The 27,877-nt window shown below is 41.2% G+C and overlaps 1 protein-coding gene across 18 annotated transcripts in view; it reads right to left on the bottom strand.

Annotated features, from left to right (window-relative positions):
- The window catches only part of Fhit (fragile histidine triad diadenosine triphosphatase), a 1,402,288-nt gene that overhangs the window by 22,706 nt on the left and 1,351,705 nt on the right, over positions 1 to 27,877 (bottom strand). The window contains exon 8 of one of the 18 annotated variants that reach the window (XM_063257177.1): positions 22,185 to 24,152. The exons of the other annotated variants lie outside the window; for them this stretch is intronic. The gene's annotated coding sequence lies outside the window, so the exon portion shown is untranslated. Of the gene's footprint in view, positions 1 to 22,184; positions 24,153 to 27,877 lie in introns of those variants that run through there. 18 annotated transcript variants of the gene reach the window in all.

Here is a 27,877-nt window from a genome sequence, read left to right as displayed (position 1 = left end):
CTGAGACAATATTTTGAGTTAAATAAATTATTAAACATATTAAAATCTTATGTTTTGTTTTTTGTGACTATGACAATTAGTCCCTAACTTACAAATGAATTCTGTTCTGAAAAACCTCGCAAGTGGGATTTGTTCATAAGTTCAACAAGTGAGTCTTACATTCTTTGACACAAATACACCATGTAAAAACATAAAAACCCACAGAAATGCTGTAAATAATCTATTTTTATTCCTATAATTACCTTAAAATAGTGGTACAGTGTTTCTGTGATTTGTTTTCACATATCAGTGCTCCTAAGGTGAGGTTCATTTAAACCTGTGGATGTTCACTCTCACATGTTCCACAGCCTGAGGCTTACTGTACACAATTTAAAACTCTGCATGTGGATCACATTATATTTATACTGTGCTATCAGTTCCAGATTATGAGAAGTGCTGGTTAAAGATACGATCAAGCATGGGCATTGACGATTTCTAGCCAGAGTCGGCTCCAGCCCGGTGCTTGTCTGGGAACTGAACTGTTGCTGGAATGTACCCATCCACACTGACCTGCACCTCCAAGGGAAGGCAGCAGCCAGGGCAGGTGTGACAGGGAATGAAAGGCCCACAGAGCCTAAAATCCTTACCATTTGGCCCTACCCACAAAAAGTTTTCTGATCCTTACTCAAGAATGTTAGTTCTAGAATTAGACTTGGCTTAAAAGTCATATCTCTACCACTATTCATTGTGGGAAGCTGGGCTTATCCCTCAGTGATGTCTCTGAAACAGGAGGACCCGCCCCAAAAGCATTCTAAATATTAAATAAGGTGAGGGATGTGAAAGTCTTTAAAACGTGCCTGAAACATAGAAAGTTCCCGAGAAACACTAGACACCACTACTATTCCCACTAGCAATCACTGCACATTGTACTTATATTTTTTTGTTGTTCTCATTTTCCTATCTGTCTACCGAACTAAAAATCCTGGGAGACCAGCGACATTTTCAGTCTGTTCCAGCTATTTAGACTGCAGATACTGGGCCACAGTTGAGATTCAATAAATACCAGTTGAATGTAAAAAAGTCCAGAGGAAGGAAATAATTTGCACATGACCATGTGGTAGATAAGTGACCCACAAATGTGTTTTACTGAGGCTTCCCAAATTCCTGACCTTTCCTGTCACATCAAGGATGCCTCAAAGCCCACAGCCTCAACCTCACCAGGAAGTTTTTTAAAATTGCTATACACAAAACCCTTTCCACACTCAGCAGCTCAAGCACCTTCCTTTATGAGCCTACCAAGGAAGACAAATCATTTGCTCCTAATATTATCAGCCAATTAAAGCTCTGCCCACACTTACTCTGATTTTGCTTTTCTTTCCCCTACTTACTATCTGCTCAAAGATCCCTTCCTCTTTGCCTTTTTTCTAAGTGACACTTCAGAAAATATGGGTATTTAAAATTAGCACAAAAATCTCACAATGGTTCCCCATTTGTCACAGCCAGAAATTTCAAATTGTGGTCATCAGATGAACACTTTAAATTAGAAGAAGACTGATTAGCATAATTCTTAAAGGTCTGAACTCTAAACTCACAGATGGCCTCTGAGAGGATTGATGGTGCATGAAGGAGATTAGGATAAATCTAATTAGTCAGGGGGTGTTCTTGTTTCTCAAGTAGTGAGCAGTGGAGAAGTGATGGATGGACAGATAGATATAATGAAGCCCCATTAAAGTCTTTTTGATTCTCATTCTTCGTGATGGAGCACATTACCCCATTAATGTTTCTGTGAGCTCACACAGCCAAAGTTTGGCACTGTGACCTCGGAAAATGAATTTGAATCGCCTGCCCAGTTCTTTGTATGTATCTTCAAAGATTTAAATGAGCCTGAAAACTGCCTGCCTGCTGAAGAGTCTGCCTCGCTGACTCCTTCTAGGGGAGTGGACCTTCCTTCTGGCTGGTTGCTAACAGCGCTCCAGCAAGATTTAAAGAGCCTTTCAACTGCTACTTAGTGCAACTGAATTCCCTATGGTTTGCACATGTCCCCAGTGTGAGACGCAGACTCCTGCTATTCTTTCATACAGAGTGCTAGCTACATGAGATCACCATCACACTCCAGTTAAGAACTTGGGGGAAAAAGTGGTAAGACAGACCATGATTTGACTTGGTCACACTGATGTGAGATAAATAACACTAACTAACATTTCACAAGCTAGGCGCAAAGTGAGGGCTGGCTGGCTCCACCAGCTTAAGGAACAGAGTAAGAGAGAGAAGTTTCACCAAGGAGAGACTAAGGAAAGAGGAAGGTGGGGCCCTAGGAGAAGAGAACATTGGCTTGTCTCTCCCCTAAAAGGCCCCAACAGCCTCTTCAACCGTAGTCTTGCCTTTTCTCTGGAAGGCTTTACTTCAGCATTGTTATTTTAAAAGTGTCAGTCAGAGTGTATGAATCTTTCTTCCGATAGCAGTAGAGCTGATGTTTTTGGAGCACTTACAGTATTCTCAGGACTGATCTAAACACATTGCAGGAATGGTTTTGCTTTGTCTTCATAGCTTCACACCCAGTGTGGTAAATACTAGCACAGTTCCTGTACTACAGATGAGGAAATCGAAGCTCAAAGAGGTTCAGTTTCCTCATCTGTAATATAGGACCCAGCAAGTAACAGAATTTATGGATAAAGTCTGGCCTTCCTTCCTCCAGAATTCAGAATCTGAAACCCTATAATTCCTATTTTGCATTCATTCTGTGTCTTATAGAATAAAATCTGTGGAATAAAATATAAACCCCAATCTGACCACACATTGCTCCAATCTCTCCCACACTCACTGTGCTCCAGTCACATCCTCCAATACAGTAAGCTTGCCCAATTCGGGTTTTGTGTTTGGGGCAGGCTCACACAGAGCTGTCCCGTCCCAGCCCAACCTGCAAATATCAGTATGACTGAGTCTTCATTCTCAGCTCCATTGTTTTACTCCTTTTCCAACTCAAGTGCTCATTTCAGGTCATGGCTTTAGATACTACTTCCATAACTCAAATTCATGTTTCCACCCTAGAACTTTCTATGAGTGTCAATCCCGTATATTCATGACTCACCTGATCTTTTCTCTTCCTTGTGTGGAGAACAGTCCCTATTTATCCTAACCTAAAGGGAATGCTTGACTTTTAACTTCTCTGACCTATTTCAGTTTTTCCAGTAAGTAGAATGATCATCTAGTTCAACTCCAAAACTAAGAGCTTTTGTATCCAACTCCATCAATAAGATTTAAATCAAAGATTTAAATACCTGTGTACCCATAGGATAAATCCCCAAATGGTCTGCTTCCCTATATGTCCACCGTCTCCAACACAGCCAATCTGGGTAACATCCAAATGAGTCTCTTGTTGCTTGCACTTCTGCTTCCTTTTGACATAGCTGCAATAATTCTCTTAAAATTTAGACCTCGCCACTCCCTTGCCTGTGACACTGCTGCTTCCATTTTGTACAAGGCCTCCGAGACCTCTAGGCATTACTTGCATTTGTAGCCACGGGTCCTTCTGCCTGCTCAGTAGTGCTCCAGGCAACTTGGCCTGCCTTCTGTTTCCTGAAACATGCCAAAATTATCCTGGATGAATGTTCTTTGCATGTACTATTTCACTCCACTTGGAAAACTCTCTGCCCCAAATTTCCCTAGATTTATTTCTTGTCATTCAGTTATTAACTAAAATGTTAACACTTTCAAAGGCATTGCCTGACTCCTCTATTCTGCGCAATCTATGTTCATCCTACCCAGTTCTACCGCATTCTCGCTATTGGAAATGATGTTTGTGTGTTTGGTTTCCCCTCCTCCCACTAGAGGAATCTCTTTGAAGGCCGGGGCTTAATCTGGCATGTTTACTATTATATTTTTCAGTACCTGTAACTGTAGGGTTCAATAATTATTTACTGAGTAAAGGACCTTAAGTAGTTATTTATTGAGTGACCATTTGTCTATTAGCTAAAAGTGTGCTAACGAAAGGTAAGATGAAAAACAGAATGCCAGGAAATCAACCACGAAGCAGGAACAAAGGTGATAAAGAACAAGGGGACAAAAGAACTGTTCTTCTAGAGAGTAAAGAAACTGTAACATCTGTCCTTTGCTGAGTGACCATTAGCCAAGACGGGTGAACAAACCAGCCCCAGACCCTAGCCTCATTGAGTTTGCAACACAGTGTACCATTTAAACCCTGCATCCCAATTTTAAGAGACGGCAGGGGCAAGCACATTCTTTTCTTTAGGCTAGACAAGAAATATTTTATGTTTTGTGGTCCATATGGTCCGTGCCACAAATATCCTCCATCATAGTAAGAAGACAGCCTCAGCAGTGTATGAGCCTGGGTGTCTCTGATGAAACTTCCTTATAAAAACAAGTGGCAGGTCCAATGTGGCATGCAGGCTATGAGTGGATAACCCTGGGTTATTCTTTTAAGAGTATTAAAAGTCTATTACAAAGAGAAATAGGCTTCGAGTTCTAAGAATCATAAAGGCCAGGGATTTAGCTCAGTGGTGTAAGTGCCTTCCTGGCAAGCGTGAGGTCATGAGTTCAATCTCTGGTACAAAACAAAAAAGAATCTAGGTAAAATACAGGCTTTAGTTTTTTTTAACCTTAAATTCTCTCCAAAACTCTTTGGTCTGTAGCTATAGATCTGAAGTTCATGTAAGTTTTTTGCTTTGATCCTTCCTACTAATCTAGTTTTTGTAAGAGGCACACAGTTTCTTGGAGCTGACTAAACTTGTCAAAAGTAATTAAAAAATGGGTAACACATATACTAGGTTGTGGACATGTCCTCCCTATGATAAAAGAGAATGAGAACTATGGATTCATTAGACCAAGTTAAGCTCAATCTATTATCTTGGGATGACTTCAGCCAGAGAAATCTACATTCAAGTTTGTTGGCTTGTATGGAACATTTACCATCTAGTTGTTGGCACATTAGCTTGGATGTAAGAAAGGATTTCTAGAAAGAAGATTGCCATTGTTGTGTACGATGCTTGCTCTGGGGTTTTTGGAAACAATCACTGTGATCAGAAAAGTAAATACTGTTAAGGGAAGAGGGATGCCTCCTCTGGACAGGCCCCAAGAGCCAGTTTCCAAGGATCTGAAGCCAACAGAATCAAGCCTTCATATATATAACCATTCCTGGACCTTCTTTATGGGTTGCCTTTTTGTTTGCCTGATTTGCAGGGAGCCTTCAATTAGACTATTGAGCTGAAATGATTTATTCTGTGTGTTACATTAACTCCATTATCATTAACACAAATAAGTCTTCAGTTACGTGAAGCAGGCATAGAGCATGGGTATGATTTCCCTTCATGAAAACATCATTTTCTCAAAACACCGTTTTATTCTGTGTACAAGCTAGACCACATTACCCAAATGGACAGTCATCTTTAATACAGAACAACAAAAGCCTGGATTTATTGATCTGAGCACACTGAGTTAAGTCTGCTTTCATTCCAGAAATATTCGGGTCAGTGCCTCTCTTCACAGGACCTCCTTTTCCTTCACCTTCATTTCATCTGGACCTGAAGTGGACAGTAGGGATTGTCACCACCAATGCAGGGAACATAGCTGTTCAATTCCTTGTTGTGCTCTCAGCAATTAGCAGCATTTGATAAATACACAAGGAACAAACAATTACTGTGGACACTCCCATCCCATTAGAGGAGAAAGACTGTGCAGCCCATGGCTTCAGGGACACATTAGTAGTGTCCAGCAAGTCTGACCTTTGTGGAACTACTGTGGTAGGGGTAGGCAGGTAAAAGGCACCAACACCACCACCTTCTGCCAGCAGTCACTCCATCAGGGTCAGTCTACTCTTCCTTCCACAGAGGTGGACAATACTGATGTGCCCCTGTGCTCACGGATATATCTGGAACTTTTTTCATTCTGTCCCTGGAAATTTTCAGCATCCCTGAATAGTTGGTGTTTTTAGTCAATATTTTATAGACATTCACCTCACCTCCTCTAGTGGGAATACCTCTCCTCGGACTAGGTCATGGTGAGAACTCATCCAGCCATACTATGGGGAATGTGCTCACACAGAGCGTGGCATTTGGCACAGAACAGGTCAAAGAAAGCGGAGAGTGAGATGAACATGGCAGCATACATCTATAATCCTAGCACTCAGGGAAACTGGGGAAGGGGGATCGAAAGCTCAAGATCAGTCTGAATAATTTAAATGATTTAGTGAAGCCCTGTCCCAAAATAAAATTTTTTAAAAAATAATAAAATATAAAAAAATAAAATATAAAATAAAAGAATCAGAATTGTAGTTCAATGTGAAAGCTCCAGTACTATCCAGAAAACTGATAATAGCTGGTACTAGAATTATTTCATCTAAATAATTATTTCATCTAAAATAAAAGTTCAATGGATTACAATAAGCAGTCCAGGCTACAAAATGTGTCACAGTTGGAATGTGCGTCTGCTGGATCTGGTTCCTTCTCTACTTACAGAAAGGAAGGAAGGAGGCCCCAGGCCCCTTTTGCCTCTAATCTGCTTTCTTACCTTTGATTTCAGAAGTTGTGCAATCCCAAACCCAAAGGTTAAAACACTAATATGCAGTCATGGATTTGGTGATGGGACCTATGAGAACTAGGCTTCCATTGGTTCACGAGTGTAAGTCCAGTAATGGGACCAGCACCCTTAGAAAAAGACAGAATCAGAGTTTTCCTTCTCTGTGTCTTGAGGATGGAACAAGAAGGTAACCACCATGTAATAACTATGCATTGTTTAAGCCTCCAAGCCTATGGTATGATTTTAAAGCAGGCAAGTCTGCAATACAGAGCAGTAGCTGGAGATGGCTATGATTTCCCCTCTATGTGCTCCAGAGAGGGCTAGAATCCAGGTAGTGTACATCATTTACTCTCTACTGCACCTCGTGATATAATCTAAACTTAATGCTTTGTGTTATGGGTTAAAATAAAGACCTCCCCTTTAAAGAAAATCCTTAATACTTCAGAGGCTGATGTTGGCTAAGCCAGTTTCCTTTGTCCCAGATGAGACTCAGGTTCTCAGAAGCACTGGGTGGTTCCATTTATCATGCATTGGGTAAGGCTGGGCAATATTACCCCAATATTACCACTGCAATATTACCCCTGCCCTAGGTGTCAAGCCCACAGCTAAATGTCTTCAAAATGAATGGGGAACCCTTGCCAAATAAGAGTACTTCTGGGCACATGCTTAATAAGCCAGAAAACTGTGACACCTGACTAGAGGCACCAGTCATCTCAGAAAAATAAGTCAGAGAGTATACGTGAACTGAAAGCACCCTGTTAGCAGTGATACTTGGTTCATAAGCCAAGGATTAAGTCAATTTTCATGTCAGCTTTTTATTTCACCTTTAAACAACCCCTAAGGTTTCCAAAATAATTTTGTTTGACCTTTAGTTAAAGTTCAACCTCTACGAAGTTACGAATGTTGGATGGTCCCTGGGTGATCACTTAAGACAGATTTCACTATAATTCAAGGGAAAGATAATCCTTGGCCCAAGTGCTCACAAAAGAAAGATTTTTCAGTTGTCTCAAAGATGGCAAATGTTATAGATTTCAGCCTGATAATGAATTTTGCTGATATTTTCATTGTGTAGCATTGATCACTGAAGTCCACCGGGATGCACCTGCTGTATATTGAACCCAGTGCATTTCTTTACCCCAATGTGGTCCCAAATGAGGATTAGCTCAGCATTCCCTTACACTAGGCTCCAGAAACCTGAGCAGCCCATGGGATGTGAGTCTTTTGCAAGTTGTCATTTATTTCCATATGTTTAACCCATTGCTATGACACTGATACTCTTAAAAGACTACCATTACAATATGTATTGTGCAGTTTTCTGACATCTAGCTTTCAGGACACCTCTCAGCAACGTTCAGAGATAAGAAGAAGGGGAGCAATGGACTGAGAAACAGGGGACTTTGGAGGTGTTTACCTCTTATATAACCTGACCTGTCTACTACATCTGCCCGATTCTTAAAGAAGTATAGAAATGTCTCTCAATATATATTTAATCAGAGGCCTTTTTCTCCATTTTTTATTATGTAGTTAGCTAGTCATGCAGGAGGTTGCCTTGGGATCCAGGTCTTCAGCTGGAATTTTTGAGATCTTTGATGTGTGGACAGATTTCTTGCAATTTTTGCATTTGACTCTTTGGTTGTACTCTTACCATGAAAACAGTCACATGCACGACTGAAAACAGATCCCAGTTCATATGCAAAGTAACTCATTTTTATCCACCAACTCCACATCTACTAAACAAAGGGGCCTCAGAACTTTGCCTTTGAAAGGTAAGTCCTTTCACACCCCCGCCCCCCTACTTAGTAGCTGCCAGGGGTTGGACCCTGTTCCTTTGCCACTCCTTTCTGTCTTGGTGTTTCTGGCTTGAAGCCAGCTGCCTATGAACAGAAAGCTCTGAAGCCATGAATCAAAATAAACCCTTTCTCTTTTAAATTGCATATGTCAAGTATTTGGTCCCCATGATTAATGCACCCTTTATCCATGAATCATGACAGGATGACTGCAATTTTGTCTGAGTCACTTTGCAAATGCTACACATCAGCCCCTGTCTCAGTATCTCAGTGGGCTAGGTGCATGCTCATTTTGGAGGAAGGGCTCATAGCTCTCTGGAAACAGCTCAATATCTTGATACATCAGACTCAGCACCTTCCATTCTCTTTCTTATTGATCAGTATTCCCCTGGATCTTAGGTTTATTAATTAAATGATAATTTGGGAGAGGTGAGCATACGAGGAGATAAATGTTTCCCAAATAGACACTGAGCTTGCATGAGGCATGCAGTGATTTACAAAGTGTTTATCTTTTTGGCATTTTCTCCTAGGAAAAAGTGATCACCGCTACCATTTTCTGAAAAGAGAGATGTCTTTTTTATGGGTGAGCTGGAAAACTATCCAAGGCAGCAAGCAGATGCCATTTCAACATACCTGCTGTGGCACCACAGACCGAGTGACATGGCCCTGGGGACACGTTTTTATCTACCTATGAGGAGTCACCCCCGAGCTCCCTCAGTTCACACAGAGCTGCCCTGGGCGTCTGAAGCCAGGAGCTAGTCTTGGGCTGCTGCCTCTTCTGACTGATTCTGAATACTACAGGAACTTGTGTCCCTCATTCCATTTGCTCCGCCCCTCACCCCCACATCTGTAACACACGTGTTAGTAAAGCAAATGATGGCATTGCTAGAAGTGTGTGCTTCCCTGCCCCAGTATAACCTTCCCTCTTGGACCCTTGGACACCCCACCGTCCTGTCAGAGTTTCTCTACCTCAGACTCTGTTATCACTTTGGGTCAGATCATCCCAGCTCTCTATGTGGCTGTTTCATATGTTGTGGAATATTTAACAGCATCTCTGTCCCCTCTTCAACTTGATGTGAATAGCACACTCTCTTCCTCCACTTGTGATGCACACAAAGGTCTCCAGATATGGCTAAATGTCCCCTCAGGAGACAAAATTGCCCCCCATTAGTATCTCCAGTGGAAAAGGGTGGAAGAGCCTGGCACTTCAGGGAACTAAAGGATACTGTGTCATTATCTGATCTCAAATCCTGTTCATAGATTTCATTTTTGAGTGATCTGAGTGAACCAGAGGCCTGACATAGCTGGGAAGCTGAAAGCTGGAATGCAATGAGGTTATGGAGCAGACACTTAGCTGATGGAATACACAGCTAGTCTTCTACTTTCTGAACTTTTCCCCCCTTCAATTGCTCAGAGATTCCCCCGCAGCTCCCTCCTTCCAGTCCTGCTTTATATTAACCACTGGTTCCACTGCAGAGGAGTGGTCTTTCCAAAGTCCCAGTCCAACCGCCTTTATCAGCCACCTTCTTTTCCTCTGGCTTTCCGTCCTCCTAGGATAAAATCCAAATTCCTTGCCTGCAAAGCCACCCTCTGCCTTCGTCACTTCATTCCTTAGGTCTCTATGTTCCAGGTGCATTCACTGGCTCACTCCGAGTTTCACACATCCTTGTAGACGTAGAAGGTGAATTTAAGTAGCAGTCATGGCCTGAGAGCACGCTGGATCACACAATGGCCACACAGCTCCCACAACCCTTTGCTCCCCTCCATGGTTGTTTAGTCTGGGGCTCCTTTGACCTCCCTACACTCTAAGCCTCATAATCCCCCTTTCCGAGCCAGGAAAAAACAGGCCTCAGGCTCCAACAGAATCCAGCTGCAATTTAATAACACTATTTTATTTCTCACTGTATTTATTTTCACAGTTACCTTCTTCCTATGACATGTTTCACTGGTTTTCTATTATAGCAATGATATCATCTTTTCTTTTTCAATGAATATATTCAGGCAGAAAAAGAAAGTTGATTTCAAGAAACACAAATAGTAACAGAAGTAGTTTCTAGACATGGGAAGGAAGAAACTGTGATTAATGCTTGATGCTCGGGAAACAAGAAGTTAGTTGAATTTGTACCATATTTTTTCATCTGTTCCAGACTTACCCTTCATCCAAGCTAAGAAGTTAGAAGCAGAGTCACTTAGAGTGGAGACATTGAGTTGTTCTTGTAATCTCTAGGTACCCTTTGGAGCATTATGTAAACATCACCCCACCCAAACCTGTCAGCGCTTCTCTGTCCTAAACACCACCCTTATAGGCTGTCATGGCACCCGTGGACTCCAGGACCATGTGTGTTGCTCACATTCAGGTGGATATATGTTAGTGGGATGGATGAAATGGAGGGAATCAGGGAAACAATCATTTTCACACAGTTCTGAGCCACCCCAAAGTACAAGACAGAATGAGATGACCAGATAATCACGTCACCAAAGACAATAACACCTCCTCCAGGTGACAGAAACAGAAGCCTTGATGAGGTCAATTATTTGGGATGCCCCCTTCACTTCCCTTCCTGTGCAAATCAGAAGTAGACTACCACTGGCCAGAAAAGCACTCTTGCAGCTTGGCCCAGTTATGTCCTGGGCTCAGCTGGAGAACACAACAAAGCATACTTAGACACGGGTCAGACACAAGCATACTTGTCCCTCCTTTTTCTTCCAACCTGGAGCTTCACTTTTATAAATGTGTAGCACTTATAGGTATGTTTCCCCAGCCATTTCTGAATTGTAACGGCTCCTTTTTTCCCACTGACAAAATCTGAAACTTAGCCCGAAGCACTCTCTTGCCAGGGAGAGAACTGTGACCGACATGTGATACGTAAGAAAATACTACAGTAATGCGGAACAGTGCTTTGAAATGCTGCCAGGGTGAGCATGCACACAGAGGGATTGAAATCACTCGCAAATACAAATGGTAGCTCTGTGGCTCATCTGTAACCTCAGTGTTGGAAAACTGAAATACTCTTTTCTCTCCCTTGCAATTTACACAGCCTCTGGTTGAAAACTATGGAGATTACACCACTAAAAGTAACTACCGTGTTTACTCCATGCACAGTTTTTGCTAACACTGTCTCCTCGCGTAGACATCTGTCTTGTGAGGTTCCCTAGATACTCCAGCTGTTGCTGTGGATGCTGTTGTGAATGCTTCACAGAAGAGATCAAGGAGTCAGATCTAAACACGTTAGGAAATGTTGTTCAGGTGTTTTGCATTTGCTGGAAATGACACCCATCTGTCTACCTCAGAAACAAATGCTGCACAACTGAATGGACATAGTCCACCCCTACCCCCTGGTACTTAAGTCAGTAGAAATTGTCAGGATTAGTCAGTAGAAAAGCAAACACAGGTGGGTGTTCTCTAGGTGTGACACTTCTCCCCCTTTTAGTCAAGCTATACACTAATACTGTTATCCTCACTTTACTGAGAGAAAGCTTAGGTTGGAAAAGCTAACCAGCTCATTCTCACAGATAAGCAGCCCCATGAGGATTTAAACACAATTGTGTGACCCTAAAGTTTCCATTCTTTCCACAGCCATGTCAAACTAAAGGCAATGCCTTCCCTTCTTTGAGTTGGGGTGAACTTTTCCTTACCTGTGATCTTCATGATTATTTTCTTATTTCTGTGTACCCATAATCAACAGGACACATGGACCAGTGGAAGTTACTGACTCACAAAGCATGAGTTACCTAAATGTGAAATTTCTTACATATATGAGAAGATCAATGAATATTTAAAAAATCAACACATTTGAAATGTATTTGCCTCTTTGTTAAAAGTGAAATCCCATTTTCTTTTCCTACAAAGGGAACTAGCCAGCTGTGGTGGTACACGTCTGTAATCCCAGCACTTGGGAGGCAGAGACAGGAGGATCACTGAGTGTTTGATGATATCCTGGACCTTGTAGTAAGACGTCTCAAAACACAAACAAATGAAATTGTGCGTTAATATACTGGTGAATTTAATTGTTCTAAGATGATAATAATTACATTTGATTGAAGTTTGTCACATGTCAATGAATTTATCAAGCACTTTCCATAAAGGATTACATAATCCTTACACCCCAGTACCTACGAGCCCCACTGAACAAAAGTGGAAATTTAGAGTCCACATGTCTTGCTATGTTCAGTCAGCTCAAATGGGATTTAAATCTAGGTCTCTCCAGCTCCCAAGATATTCTTATCTAATATTACTATATTTCCTCCAAACCTTTATTGGCTACCATCTGTTTGTGAGATAAATAAGGGGAGCTTTATTCCTAGGAGAAAAAAATCAGAAATTCTGAGGAAGTGACAGTGTTTCAGGAAGATCCCTCATTTAGGAACAAGGCAGGCTGTTTACTCACTGCCAATCAAAGTGTAGCATCAGCCCCCCTGGGGCTCACCTTCCTAGGCTGCAAATTGATGGAAGCTAAGGACACAATCTGGAAAGCCCTTTCTGTCCTAACACTGTAATTCCATTAGCACATCTTCCCCCTCCCATCATTTCTCCTGGGTTTCCACTTTCACTCTCTTGTGCCAAATGCAAGCCAGATACATCAAAGGGGCAGCTGCCCTCTTGCAGTGAACTTGACCATCAGCATCTTGCTCTAGGGAACCCTTTTAACAAGGCTCCTTACCACTGGTCAGTCCACTCACAGGTCTGCCTGGAGGTGCCGGCACCATATGCAAGGCTGCAAGCATTTCTCTTTCTCTCTTTCTATGCACTGGGCTCCAGATGCCTGGCCTACCTTCAGGTCTTCAGACCGCTGTCTGGGACTCGGAGCCCATGTGCGCATGCTGTTCTCCTTGGAGCACACCTTCCTCCCCTCCTTCTCTTGCTGACTGCCATCCCAACCTCAGGCCCCACTGTAGGGTCACTTGTTCAGGGAAAATTGCCCAAGCTCTGGACTTTTGTTTGAGTCTCTTTCATTCTAGATTGCACTCTTCCTCACAGGACATCTCTAATCTGTTTGTCTCTGAAAACTGTGTCTTTCTCTGTACTCACTCTTACACACCCAGCCCCTGCCTGGGGTTCGAGAAAAGCCTTTCAGAAGTTACAGGTAGAAACTGGCTCACCAGCTTGCTATCTACACCTGCTTTGCATGGCTAGTGAAGTGCAAGAAGTGGGGCTGCAGGCTGATTTACAGGGGTTCTAAGGCTGAACCCCTTCTCAGTTCCCCAAACTATGTTGCAGGACCATGTTCTTCACTGAGTTAATTTTACGTTTTTTCCCATTTCCAAGCACCAACTAATCTTGCAGATCAATGCCTGAGACCAAAGAGACTTATGAATGTTAAGAAGATTATGCACATAAATGTATCAACTGTGACAGCCGCACTAAGAAGAATAGTAATATTGCGCTAAGCACTAGTTTATCAACCTTTGCCACTTACAAAACTCACAGCCAATTTAATTAAAAATATAACAGCTCTGAAAGCTGCTAAAATGACTATGACAACAATCAATCATTCTGTAATAGTGTTGAAGATCCATTAGGAATGTTGTGCTGGTTGCCAACTTTTTTAAGCCCAGATAGTAGGGGCATTTCATTCCACACAATTAATGTCACTGCGTTTAAAATATTGACTATCTATAAAGAAGGAAATACCAAACATCTTTATAACCCATATTTTTTATGGTCAAAAATTGCTTAGAAAGGTGCTTTGGATTTATTTGTTATAAGCCACACATTTTACATTCAGAAAATTAAAATGGTTTCCACTGACTAACTCATTTAATCATTTAGTTGATTTAAGGAAAAACACTATGCATTTTTCTCTTCTTGGTTGCTAAGATTAATACTTCTGTTCATTAGCAATCAGATACTGCAGGAAGGTTTACATCTTACTCTTGTTTGACTCATTGCATTTATTTAAAAAAATCTAATACAATTTACATTGTGTCCTTTAAATCATTTAGAATGTTTTTCTCGGTAACTCAGTTTATCTTGGGGAAGACACACTGCTAGTCAGTGACATTGAGACATTTAGCCCTGACTTTTTGTTTCAATCTTTTCTTTTTTCTCCATGTATATTGAGGAGAGTGGGAGTCTCAGGAAAAAAAATTATGAACCTAGTTTTAAAAGGGCTCCTAATTCATTAATACATCAGCAACATCATAACATCCTTTGAGATACTGTTAGAAAGGGCCTTTAATGTATTCGTGGGATTTTATGAGCTATCTGGGAGCATGAACCCATTAAAAATGTTAACCATAAGCATGTGGCTTCCGTTTAATAAAGAATGGAAACCTCTAGGTAAAAGTGAATCTGCACAAACACCACAGTCTTCTCCCATCGCCAGTGACACTTTCCATTGTAAATGCAAATTCATCTCTGTGGGGCTGCCTTCTGCATTGGTCTCACATCTCTGTCATCCTCCACTATTTTCAGGAGTGCATAATGAGCAGGTAAATTCCTCTCCCCTGGAAATGCATACCAGAGTGATTCTACATTGGAATCTTCTTATGATCAAATTGGTTACAAAATAGTGTAATCAATTTAAATTATTGAATATTAGAGTCAGTAGTTGAAAAGCAGCATCTCAAGATTTCACTGCTTTCTTACCAAATAACCATTTTTACAACCCCACATGCGTTGTGCAGGGACGGAACATAAAGCAGACAACAGCCCTCTGCGCTGCACTTGGACAGGGCTGTTATAGAGATCCTGGGTGCACAAAGAAGCCACAGCACAGAGTCAGGCACTCCAGGGGGTGAGAACAAATGAACCATTTGGGCAGAATGGAGAGGATGCATTTTTAAGGTACCACTGAGAGAACCAGCCATGTAGCTATAAGACCACATGTTCCTAGTTGTTATTTTCTATTTCCAAGCGTCTGTTCTCCTTCTCTCCCATATATACAAATGCATACAAGCTTCAGCAGTTCACTGTACTAATAAATGCCTGGAAGTCAATAGCCATCACTTTGAGCACCTCCTGTAATTATAGAAGCTAAAGGTAATTTGTATTAATCTCATGTGTCAATACATTTAGAATTAAACTTTTTATAGAAGTTTCTCTTTTCCTGATGTATACAGTTTTTGGTGGACTACACAGTGACCTTCAATTTAGTGACCTTCTCTTATTATGTATTTAGAGAATTATTTACTTAATGCTTCTCCCTACATGGTAATATCCATGAATATCAAAACAGTACCTGCCTTGTTTATCAGTGATACTAGCACTAACTTAGTTCCAGCTGTGGTGCTGGGAGATGTTAAGTAATCTTTGTGTATGAAAAGGTACTATTTTCTGAGGCCATTCTACTGGACCACTGGCAAAGCAGTACTAAATTCCAGGTGACCCGTGTTACCACTGATGAATTTCTGTTTACCCTACAAGACAATGCTCAAAAGCAACCCCTCTGGAGCAATTCCAGCATTTCCCCTTCCTGAGTCTGGGCGCCATTAATGTTTTGTCCTTGTTCTGCCATGTTTTGCGTACTCAAGCCTTTCTTTCTTTGTGGATCCTCTCTTTCCCATGGGGAACTTTCCTTTTCCTCAGGCTTTGAGTGGGCTGGTCCCATTTTTAACTGGTCTCCGGAGAGAGCTCATGATCCCAATCTGGGCTCTTGGGGTACCCAGGGCTCAGCCAGGGATACTGACTGTGCAGAGGGCATATATCTCAGGGTTTGCCAGAGGGTTCTGTGGAAAATTTCATAAGCATCCTGGGAATAGAAATCTTCCAGTGATATACGGTATGAGCTAGGCCTCAAGCTTTGAGGCTCACATTTCCTTCCTTGGAGGGAGGCTGCCTGAAAGAAGCAGAGAGATACTATATCCCTAATGACAGTCACATGTACCTGGCTTTCATCAAGCCCAGACCAACTCTCCCATTAGACTTGAAGGACACAAAAGCTAATAAATGCTTCTTTTGCCTCTAAGGCAGTTTGAGTTGGGTTTCTGTCACTTGAAAACGTTCCCTTCATTTCCCCATGTCACAGTCTGTTGAGCACAGGCTCTTTGGCAGCCTTGGTTAATCAGTCCTGTATACTCAGTCACTGACAAGTAGAGGCCTTGACTTCAGGAAAAGCTTTTGTACTAAATCAATGCAGCACAGTTCTAGAGCATGGCCATTTCCAAAAGGTCAGGGGATTTGGGACCTCCTGGATTAAGTTCTCATAGGAGAGTAGGAGATTCAGAAATGGAGGTGCCAAGGGCAATCAGAAGAGAGAGAATGGCATGCAGCCAATCAAGAAGGATCCTTCAGAAGCATAGACTAATACGGTAGGAATGGAGCAGACTCAAAATGGATTTCACATTTGGCATTTCTACAGTCATCAGGGATTAATCACCACGACAGGATTTCTGTGGCAATGTTAACAATCCCACATGCTTTGTAAATGTTAAGTTGTTGATAAGCCCCTTAAAGCTTTACTACTTCTTTGAATTCAATGAATGTTTTTTGGACACAGAACAGATATATTAGACCATCTCAGTTAGAGCTAGTAATCGAAAGTCTCTCAAAGCTTACCTAGAAATGAATGTTTTCCATTGTGGGAAGGAACACATGGGGCCAACTTTTGACTTTTAGTCTAAATCTTAGCTCTACCTGGCAAAACAATTCAAGAAAACATGACTTTCCAAGCTGTGAATTCAGAAAGTAAGGCTTCTAAATATGCTCTGTGATCCAATAATCATGAAAAATCAATTCAAAGACTATTTGAAAATCACCCCGACCTGAGCATTAATCCCAGAATTGTTGGTTGGAAGCCTTTGAGCAGGTGATATTTGTGAGCCCTGGAATTTTCACACATAAAAAAGGACCATATCAACTCTCTGCAGTGTTTAATAGAGATGAAAGGAAATTATTGTTCTTAAATGCTTGCAAAATAGTTGGGATATGGTAAGAGTTGCTAGTTTTCATTAGGGTGAAAAAATCAAAAAATGTCAGGTGTTTATACCAAACCCTGAAGTATTTAATGCATTTTAGGTATGAGCTAAACTCCAAGCGCATGTTTTTATTTGTCATCATACCTTCATTGTCACCAACCCTACCACTATGTTAGATTCTCTTTCCTTTGGTAAAGGTTCTTTTTTATAAAAGAGAGAGAGAGACAGAGAGAGACAAGAGACAGACAGAGAGACAGACAGAGAGAGAGAGAGAGAGACAGAGACAGAGAGACAGAGAGAAGTAAACAAAAACAAAAACAACCATACTGAGTTGTAAAATGGTAGAGGTTCTTATCCTTTGTTTGAGTCATGAGTTTGAGTCATGAGTGTGTAAATAAAACAAGACATGGCTCATTTTAGGGTGTTCTGAAGATGAAACTGTGCCTAATTTTCTCATTTGATAGAAAGTGTAGCAGTCAGAACAGGGCATTTCTTCTCTTTGTTCTTTTGAGTTAAATCTTTCCTGTAATGTTCTTTAATAGGTGCCCAATAAAATGAAAATAAAAATATGACCTGGTCCTGCAGGCACTGACCCACTTTTCCTTCCTATCAGACCCATTAGGGGTCTCTAGTATCCCAGTGCTCCCTCTGTCCCTCAGTGGCATGGCCCTCCTTCCACTCCTTAGCTCTTTATAAATGCTCCTACTTTACCAATGGCATTATATCCTAGATTTTTTTACAGCACCACCTTCTGCTATGGAGTCTCAGTTTTCAGTTGTCAAAGAGATCATCCTTGTCATCTGCTAAACTTCCCAGTTCACTCCACTTAGTTGTCTTCTTCAGAGTATGACCTACTAACCGAAATCACCTGATTTATATATAGATTTGCTATCTACCTCTGTTCCAGAATGGAAACTCCCCAAGGAAGACAGAATGTATGTCTTACTCATTGCTGAATGTCCTCGGTCTAACCCATAGAAAGTGATCAACTAATATTTGTGAAAAGAACCAATGAAAGGCCAACAAAAAGATCTGGAGATCGGGCTTGGGAGGTTTATCTTCTCATGCTAACTTATTCCATGTCTGCCATGTGCCCTAAATTAGTTAATCCTTACACTGTATCTTGAGGTACAGTCTGCTAAAACAAGAGTTGATAGTCCTCCGCCTTCCACTCTGCTATAGTTTGGATCTGAATTGATCTTTAAGGCCCAGGCATTCTCAGCTCATTGTTTCTGGAAGGTGGTGGAAATGTTAAGAGATGGGGCCTGAAAGGGCCCTTTAGGTCATTGCAGCTGTGCCCTCAAATGGGGAAATGGTCTCCTCCTCTCTTACTCTTTCTTTTCCTTATGTCCCAGCCACGAAAGGAGAGTCTTGGTCCATCACATGTTCCTGCGATGATGTGCCACCACAGTTCCAAAGTAAGCAGAATCTCTCAAAAACTGAGCCAAAAGAAACCATTTCTCCATATAAATTGATTTATTTCTAGTATTTGTGACAGTAACAAAAACCTCATGTGCCATTTCATAGAATTTGAGGAGCAGATGAGATAGTGTGTGTCTATAACAATTTTCAAAACTATGTTATCATCAGGGATACAAAATACATCTCAGTTCTGGTGTCCGTTCATGATGAGTTAGTCTGGAGCAGAGTCCTGACATGGATCTACGACTGTTTTGTTCTCAGGGAGGAAGGGTGCGGCAGCTCTGAGTGATGCCTGACTTAGAAGGGCAAGAGGATGAGAGGCCCAGGTTCCACACATTTACTCTTTGTTCCAAACAAATGCCAGATATCATTAGGGGTCAAAATCAATAATTTTCAAATAGGTTCCTTGAGCTCTTAACCATGGAACTTGTGGAAAATGGGATTTGCTATTTTATTCTCCTTCCTCTGCACTATTTAAATTTATTTCGCTAGTCATATTACTTTTATACTAGAAACTAATTATAAAACTTCATAATAGATCCTGTCTTGCATTTAATACAACTACCAACATTCTGGCCCTATGTTTTGGAAGTCATTAAAAGAGAAAATCACGAAAGACAGATAAGAAAGAGAACAAAGAAATGTTTCACATATAATTCAATTACTATATAGCATTATTGTGCCATTTATGAAATTCATAAATAATTTAAAAATGACATCAAATGAAAGTATTACATGCACTTCCTTTTAAATGCAGGAAATTTATATACAAAATGAGAGGTCGAAGGTCTCTTCCTTCTTACCTCACAATAGCCATGGCTCTCATGTTGATGACTGCATCATTACATAACTTTCAATGCATTGAGACAGATTTTAATTCATTTAATAATTAGGTCAATAAAAATCATTATAGCTAAGAGTGTTATTAAAAGTCCATAATGTTACCTTAATAGGGAAAAACTAATATAGTTCAGTTGGAATTTTTCCATGAAATTAATGTTATATAATTTTTTCTGTGTGTCTTAAATAGCTTAAATAGACACTTTTATTAACAGAACTAATCATAGAATTAAAACAGATGAAAACTATTACATTTGCTATGATGAAGTACCCATGTTCACCAGATTTTTATCAGCCCTGCTCTTGTGAAGAATCTGAACATTCACTACCACAGGAAAGTATATTAAATTTGCTGGAATCATTCCTCATGGTCCCAAGACCTGCCAATTGATTTCTGGTGACTTCTCCTTGAACACTATGGCTCTGTTTCTCAGCTGCTCTACGGGGAACATTCCAGAATCTCAGCCCCCTACATCAAGTGTTTCTCTCAAGTGTGCTTTTGATTATGAGTGTGAAATGCCCATTTTACAATACACAAGACATTCGACACCACTCAGAAAAAGCCAAAAAACAGAAGAGACTATGTTTGTACTTTCCAAAAATGTTTCACGACTTCTCTCTCATCAGCTTAATCGCTCAAGGTAGAGAGTAAGATGAACTAATGGTCAGTACTGTGTGATTGGTACAAATTCTGAATAGAAGGCCTTGATAGCAGCGGGGAAGAAGACTGACCTAAGGTCTCATTCAGATCACATGAATTCTATGACTTTGAGTGACTCAAATGCACAAGTCACTGGGTACAGTAGCATCACTGCTGCTTGGGCACTGGCAACTCTTTGCATAATCCGATACTGCAGAATTCACAAGGATAATCACAGTGACTCAGACCAGAGTCCCAGGTGTACTTCACAGTGAGCAGAACACCGGTGAATGTCCACAAAGAGGAGGCAGCTGGAACATGTGCGAAACAGCATGGGCTTTTGGCTGGGAAAGACTGCATTTGAACTCAGTTCTTTGTCTCCAACAGAGTGAACACAGGCTAGATAGGTCATTTTCCTACTGTCCAGGCTCAGCGTCTGGAAAATGGGGACTGATGGATTGGTGGCCACTGATGGATTGGAGGTTTCAAAGAGATTCCAGATGCAGACACCTACAGGCTGCTCTTTAGAGGAAAGAGATGCCTCCCAGGAGGAGGCATCTGGGCAGACACAAGGCTATTTCCCAAGACACATCACATATGGGAGGGTGTCCTCCGAAATCTCCAGTGTTTATCCTGCTGTGCTGTCATGAAAGCTCTGAGCAGAATGACCACGGACTGGGAAATGCAGAAATGTGGGCAAGGGCCTCGGAAAATGTAGGATGACTACAGTTGCTAATAATGTACTTTATATTCAAAAATTGTTGAGAGCAGATTTTTAAATGTTCTCACCACAAAAGATAAGAATGTAAAGTGATAAATATATTAATTAGATTGATTTAACCATCCCATAATGAATACATATAGTAAAACATCATATTGTACCCCATAAATGCATGCAAGGGGAAAATATTTCAAAAATATTAACCAAATTTAAACCACTACTCTTCTAATGTAATACATGTCAAATGATTTTAAAACTAAATATGCCCTATCAGTAAAGGATATAAGAAGAAAGAGAAAGCAAGCAAGAAAGAAAGAACAAAAGAAAGAACAAAAGAAAGAAAGAAAGAAAGAAAGAAAGAAAGAAAGAAAGAAAGAAAGAAAAAAAGAAAGAAAAGGAAAGAAGGCAGGGAAGGAGGGAGATGGAGAGACATAGAGAGGAAGGAAAGGCAGGTGGGAAGGTCAGCTTGACAGTGGCCTCCCATGCTGAATCTAAAGAAGCCAGGAAAAAGATTCTGCTCTCCACCTACTATTCTATTGTCTTCCCTCTGAAGTTTCCTAGGGGAATTGGCAATACTAGGAAATCCATTTAAACACTTTTATGCAAGCTGTGTCAGAAATGCCATTCTGTAGTAAAATGAACTTCCTTTGGCAGTTCTCATGGGCTGATGGGGGCACGCGTGTCGTGAATCAGCACTTGGGGTGGTAAAGGAGGTCCTAGAAATGGGGGCACTGAAGGAAGAATGGGCTTCATGTGAGTGCCCTGACTTTGAATCGAGATCTGGTGCCTGAGAGAGGGCTCAGTCAGTCATACTGGGCAAGATTTAAAAGCCATGACAAATGGAGGAAAAAAAACTTTAAGGGGAAAAATACTGATAACAGAATATCATTATATAACTTGTCAAGGACTCTAATGTCCAAAGTACTCATAGATGGGGACAATCTGCGGAACTTTTGCTCACAGGAGGTTGAGAATAAAAGGAAGGGGAAAATGGGAAGGAGCAGTGCATTTGGGGGGAGGGGCGTGGCGCTGAAGATTGAAGCCAAGGCTTTAACACTGAGCTAGATTTGTCATTGTTTTTTTATTTTTTATTTTGAGACAGGGTCTTGCTAAATTTCTTAGGCAGAGCTCAAGCTTTTGTTCATTCTGCCTCAGCTTCTTAGAGTGCTAGAATTACAGGTGTGAGCCACCATGCCTTGATAATCCTGTAAAGAAATCTGAGCTGAATATGGTGCCATGCCTGTAATCTCAGCACTGCACTGAGGCAAGAGGACTGGACCTGGGGGCCAGCCTAGGCTACAAAGTGGGTTCAAGACTGACCCAGTTTAAGCAGCAAAACCCTGTCTCCAAGGAAGGAAAAAAAGCAGAGAGAGAGAGAGAGAAAGAGAGAGAGAGAGAGAATGTGAGAAAGAAGAGAAAAACAGGAAAAGGAGAAATAAGGAAACAAGAAAAGAAAGGAGGGAAAGAGAATGGAAAGGAAGAGAAGGAAAGGAAAGGAAAAGGAGGGGAAGGAATGAGAAATCCTGATAGCTCATATTTCCTATAAAAGAAAATCCTGCAATCACCCAATAAACTTTATTTTGAAGGGGGATGTTGGAGAGAAGCCACTCTTTCTGCAACTTATTTCATCTAGTTGCTGACATTATTGGCCATTACCTTGGGGTTCACTGTTCCTGTGGCAAGTACTTACTTTTTGTTAAAATTACCAAATATTCTCTGAAACAGAGAATCTTATCAGAAAATTGATCTCTAATACATAAAGGCATCTTGCAAGAAAAAAATCCCTTTGAGGGAATTTCTTTTTTAATGGTTCACTGCGGGGCTTTCACAATCTCATGGAAATTTGAAGATTGCTCAGATATTGTTTCTGTGGGAAGAGGGAAAAAGGGCCAAAGAGGGACATAATACTTGTGACTTTAGAGGCATCTATCATTTTCTAGTGCATTCAATAAGAGGAGCAGAAGTTAATAATGAGGAAGTGAAAACCATTCTGGAATATATAATTAACTATACAAAAACAGTCTTGCAATGCATTCTTTCCTGTTACTCTGACAATTGCCAAGAAGTGTAACTGTGCTCACTCAGTATTATTTAAATTAAATTATCAAATGCAAATGCTAAATATGAACCTCTCAGCAAAGCACTGGATTATAATGCCATATCCGCTACTCAGACTAAAAGCTGATTACTGGTTCTGCAGCTATAAACATGTCAGACAATAATTTAATTGCTTTGCAGGTAGTGGAATATGCAGCATCCTTGTTCTCTTTCTGGAACTCAACATGCCTCTTTAATACAGCATAACGATCATAAACACACACACAGTCTTCACTAGACACGTGCTTTATGATAGAAAGAAGCTATAGCAAAATTTTACAAAGCCCAAGGAACTTGGCAGGGCCAGATTTTTCAATCACTATTGAAACGGGCTTCTCACCAAGTGACCCAGGCTTTTACCTGGGTCAGAGAGTTAAATGATGCATTTCTGAAATGGATTTAAAACTACAATTAATTTCAGGTGCAGAGGACCACCTTCTATTAGCCAATGTACTTCCTGTCCTCGGATGCTATGCTAACTGGACAACCAAATGTGCACCCTTTCCTGGGGCCACTGGTCTAGGCCAGGTATCACACTTGATACTTTGGGGTCAGTGGGCATACTGCCCAGGAAAGGAAGGAAGGTGGAGAATGTAAACAGAAGGATCTAGTAAGTATTTCCTGATCTTCCAGTTGCTGAGTGTCCAAGCAAAGCATGAAAGGGAGGAGAAGAGGGTAGTTCCAAAGATGAGGGGGCCTCTTCTGTCCTTGGAGATCTTCATATATCATGTCCTGAAATTCCCAGGATTCTGGTTATCTCTCCTTCCCCAGTTCAGCACAAAGAGATGTAAAATGTTTCTCTGCAAACTGGGGAGGGAAATGGGACCTTGCAATCTAGGTTCCTATTTGAACAGCAGATTTTTACTAACTGCTATGCAGAAAACCCTTTCTAGAGAGTTCTAGAATTACTATACCTTCTCATTTATGATTCATTGCTATCTCCCATGATCCCACATTGACTGAACACTGTGTGAGGCCCTGTGTATATGCATGCTCTATATGCAATATCTTATTTAGTCTTATTTAACATTATGTACACATAACCACAGCCTTACAACCAAGCACTCATCTTTTTATCTAAAATGCACATAAAACCTGATATGAGGTTCACATTCCTTATTGACATGGCTTTATATGTACATTCACAACATATCCTGTTCCCTTGAAGACATCTTGCAGAGTGACAGTCTCATCAGTCTGTGTCTGTGGTTCGTTTGGTGAACAGGAAACTGCAGATCCCTAAGAAGATCTCAAGGATCCCCTCAAATTCAAAACAGGCCTGTTGTTGAGAGATCAAGATGGAAGAGATTTAGTGGACCACACACTATTCGCATTGTAGCATTTCAGAGTCAAAAGTTGTTATCCTCTTATTCTCCCTGAGTGGGTTTTTCCATGAAAACAAAGACACAGCCACCTTTGTTAATTTGAGGTCCTCTTAATTGACTCTGTCTTCCAGGAATGGGAGAGGGAGGTGACTCCTGGTGTTACCCATCCTAGAAAGGCCAGAGGGAATTGTCACGGCCCGTTGCTCTGGAGTTACACAAAGTCTTCCAGAAAGGGACTCTCTCCAGACTCCTGCTCACTTGCTATTGGAGAGATGTGATTGCCTGCTGCAGACTAGAGGACATAGGGAACAGATATGACACTCTTCTGTAGGCTTGTTTCCAAACTTGTGTCTGTCTACCATGAGAGGCAGGGCCCTTTTCCATCTAGCTTGAACAGGAGAAGTCTGCCAGGAGCATGAAATCAAAGACTCAGCATTCCCTTGTGGGGTTTCCCGCTCTGTGGGAATCTACTGTTTCAGAGCCGCGACAAGAGAGGTGAAGAGCAGTCAAGCACCAGACCAGGTATATGGGTGATGACTGTCCCCAAAGTTTCTACTTCCAGTAGGAATATAAAAGGCACTCTAAAGCAGTCTACTTGTTACAAATGAGGGTGAGAGGGTTCAGAACACAATACCCCAAAATATGGCACCCTAGCGTACTTTTAATAAAAAGTGGCAAGAGTAGAAAGGTCTCTGACCTTCTCCCAGCTCACCGCCTCATTTGAAAATTGCTGTCCGTTATTTTTGGAGAACAGAAACATTCCTATCACTGAAGGCAAAGGGCCACAGAGAAGAACGTGAACACACAGGCCTCGGAGAGTTTCCCCTGGATTCGTTTTCTGCTCCTTTTCTACACAGTGCAATGTATAAATCCCCTAGGATCCTTGTTCATGGGGGATAAAAAGAGTGATGCTTTTCCAGAATGCCAGACAAGGACCAAAGCTTAGAGAGGGCTGCAGTTTTCCCAATTGCTTATGCTCCTTGCTACATAACATAGCTAATGCCTTGGTTCTTATAATATTCATTTTCATGTAGATGATCCCTCAGGATCCTTAAAATTCATCAAACAGTAGAAAGAAAGGAAGTGGTCTTTACAGAGTACCACACAACGTACCATGTTTAGTACATAGACTCATTTAAACCTCACTTAACCTTCATTTTTCAAATAAGGTAACTGAAGCACAGAGAAGATATAGCTATAGCCACACAATTGGCAAGTGGAGGGAATTTAAGCCAATTCTTGATCTTCCAAGTTCTGTGTGTTTCCTGTGCTCTTTTCTACTTCTCTAGCCAGGCTGGCAATGGCTCCCTTAAGCATCTTAAGCTAGCACTTTCAGGTTGGCAGTGGCATTTCAAGCCAATGTGACTTTTGTCTATTTGCCTTACCCATTATCCATAGTGACTACTGCTCTTCAATGAGTCATTATAATGTGCGGGGATAGAATACCTCAGAGACACGCGAGTGTCACCCTAGTGACTTGTTCTAAATCGTCATGGGAGAAACAACAGCAGTAAGAACAACAGAAAATCAAATGTGAACCACTAGGACACAAGTACATTTCTCACCTCAAGACAGAGAACAAAACTCCTTAGAAAGCCTTTGGAAAGGGTAAAGAGAGGCTCACAACAGACTGTTTTCCAGTGACTGTCTCATCTTAGTTCAAGACAATTTAAGACACAGCAGAAGCATAAGGAGCCATTGATGCAGGTGTGGGGAGGGGGAAGGGAGCCCTCACTGCAGGACATCATGAAGTCCTAACTATCATCCAAAATTTGAGTATGAGACTTGCTTGATACAGATTTCTGTGTCATACAAAACAGGAAAAATGTGAGAAGTTAGATAATGTAATGAAGACAAAATATTACATTTTAGAATGCTGTGCTACATCTAATCGGATAGGATTTAATCAGTGAAATCCTTCATCTGGCCTGCTAGATCCAAGTCACCCATTTGGAGTGGGGTAGGGGTAGATCTATTTTAATTCTGGTGAGAAAGATGTAATGCCTCAATTAACTCCCGGCCAGTAGGATTTCCTGGTGGAGCAGGGATGCTAAGTAGCAGAACACACCTGGGTGCCTTCAGCAGGAATAAGGTCCAGAGCAAGGCACAGGATATAGTGTTTGAGAGTTAGAACATACCCAGTCTTTCATTTCACAGCCGAAGAAATGAAGACTCAGAGAGGCTGGGAAGCTTATTTAAAGATGTACAGTGACTTAAGGTCAGGACCAGAGCCTGCTGAGTCCTGAATAATAAAAGAACATTAAAAACATAGCTCCATAGAAGAGGAATTAAGACTTTGGTTTGGTGTTAGGGTCAGGTACAGATCTAGTAGGCAAATCAGAAAGAAGCATATTATTAGTAGTAGTAGTAATTTTGTGTGATACTGGGTTCATACTTAGAAGTCCTCTACCACTCAGCTATATCCTTAGGTCTCCTTATTTTTACTTTGATTCAGGACCTAAGCTGTCCACCTGACTTCAAACATATAGTCCTCCTGCCTCAGCATCCTATGCAGCTGGGCTTCACACATATCTCATTGTTATTAAGGTGAAACACACATGAAATTTACCATTGAGCTATTTTAAAGTACAGAACTCAGTGGCATTTAGTAATTCCCAGAGTTGTACAGCTATTAACACTGTCGAGTTCTAGAACTCCTTCAGCATTCTTTAAGAAAACTCCACACCCATTATTCAGTAACCAGCCTTTATCCCACCGTCCACATTTTATAACATAACTAGAAACACAGGTGAACAACATGCTTTGAAGGAGTCTCAGTAGCAGGTCCAGCATACTTGAGTTCAGGCAGGGATAGAAGTCTTTTCAGTGTGAATATTGTACAAAGGGCTTTGGTGCAAGAAGGCTGGAAGTGATGGCTCTTTGGGGCTCCCCTGCTTGGAGCTGGTGGCCCACCCACAAGCCTTGGGGTGGTCTCCTCCTACCATCTCAAGTCTGCTGGTGGCACCATGTTCTACTCTATGGTAAAGCTCATGTCCTACAAACTCAGCTCCTCCTGGGCTCCTGCCTCACTTTCTCCTTCCTGTTCTGCTGACACTCGTTCCCTGGTTTGCCTATACGCCACCCATCTTCTCACTAGAGCATGTTTGACCTGGACACACAGCTTTCTGCTGAGTTGATGTGGAGTTTCAGTTGACTTTTAGCACAGCCAGGCATGTATTAAGAACCGGGATAAGCAAAGATCGCCTGAGCTTTAACTACATTGATTTGGCCCAATAAACTCAAGGATAATCTATAAAACCTGACAGTTGAAGGCAATAAAATTAGCTGCAAAGGGACTGCAAGGTGGAAATAATGTTTTTTGGTGTTCTATGTACAATTTACACTCACATGCAGAAACCACTAAATAAGACACAATGCGAAATTTCCAATAGCTCTGAGGAGTGGCATTGTGTTCAAGAAACTAGATTTTAAAAAGCAGAAAAGAAACTAAAGGAGGTAGTGAAAGTATCATTCTCCAGATGATGATAATGGAATTCATCCTATGACTGAAAATCACATTAGCACAAGGTCAGAGCTGCTTTGTGTCATGGCTGAAAATTATTTTTATTTTGTTGTAGTTGTTTTAGTTTTTTTCAGACAAGTCCCATTATGCATGCCAGGCTGGCCTTGAACTCACCACATAGCACAAACCGAACTTGAACTCAGAGCGATCTTCATG

This window comes from Cavia porcellus, unplaced genomic scaffold (assembly GCF_034190915.1).
Source record: "Cavia porcellus strain 051 isolate PalLab524CR breed Dunkin Hartley unplaced genomic scaffold, mCavPor4.1 scaffold_10, whole genome shotgun sequence".
In the NCBI taxonomy this organism is placed as follows: domain Eukaryota; kingdom Metazoa; phylum Chordata; class Mammalia; order Rodentia; family Caviidae; genus Cavia; species Cavia porcellus.
This window is presented reverse-complemented; position numbering and strand designations above follow the sequence as displayed.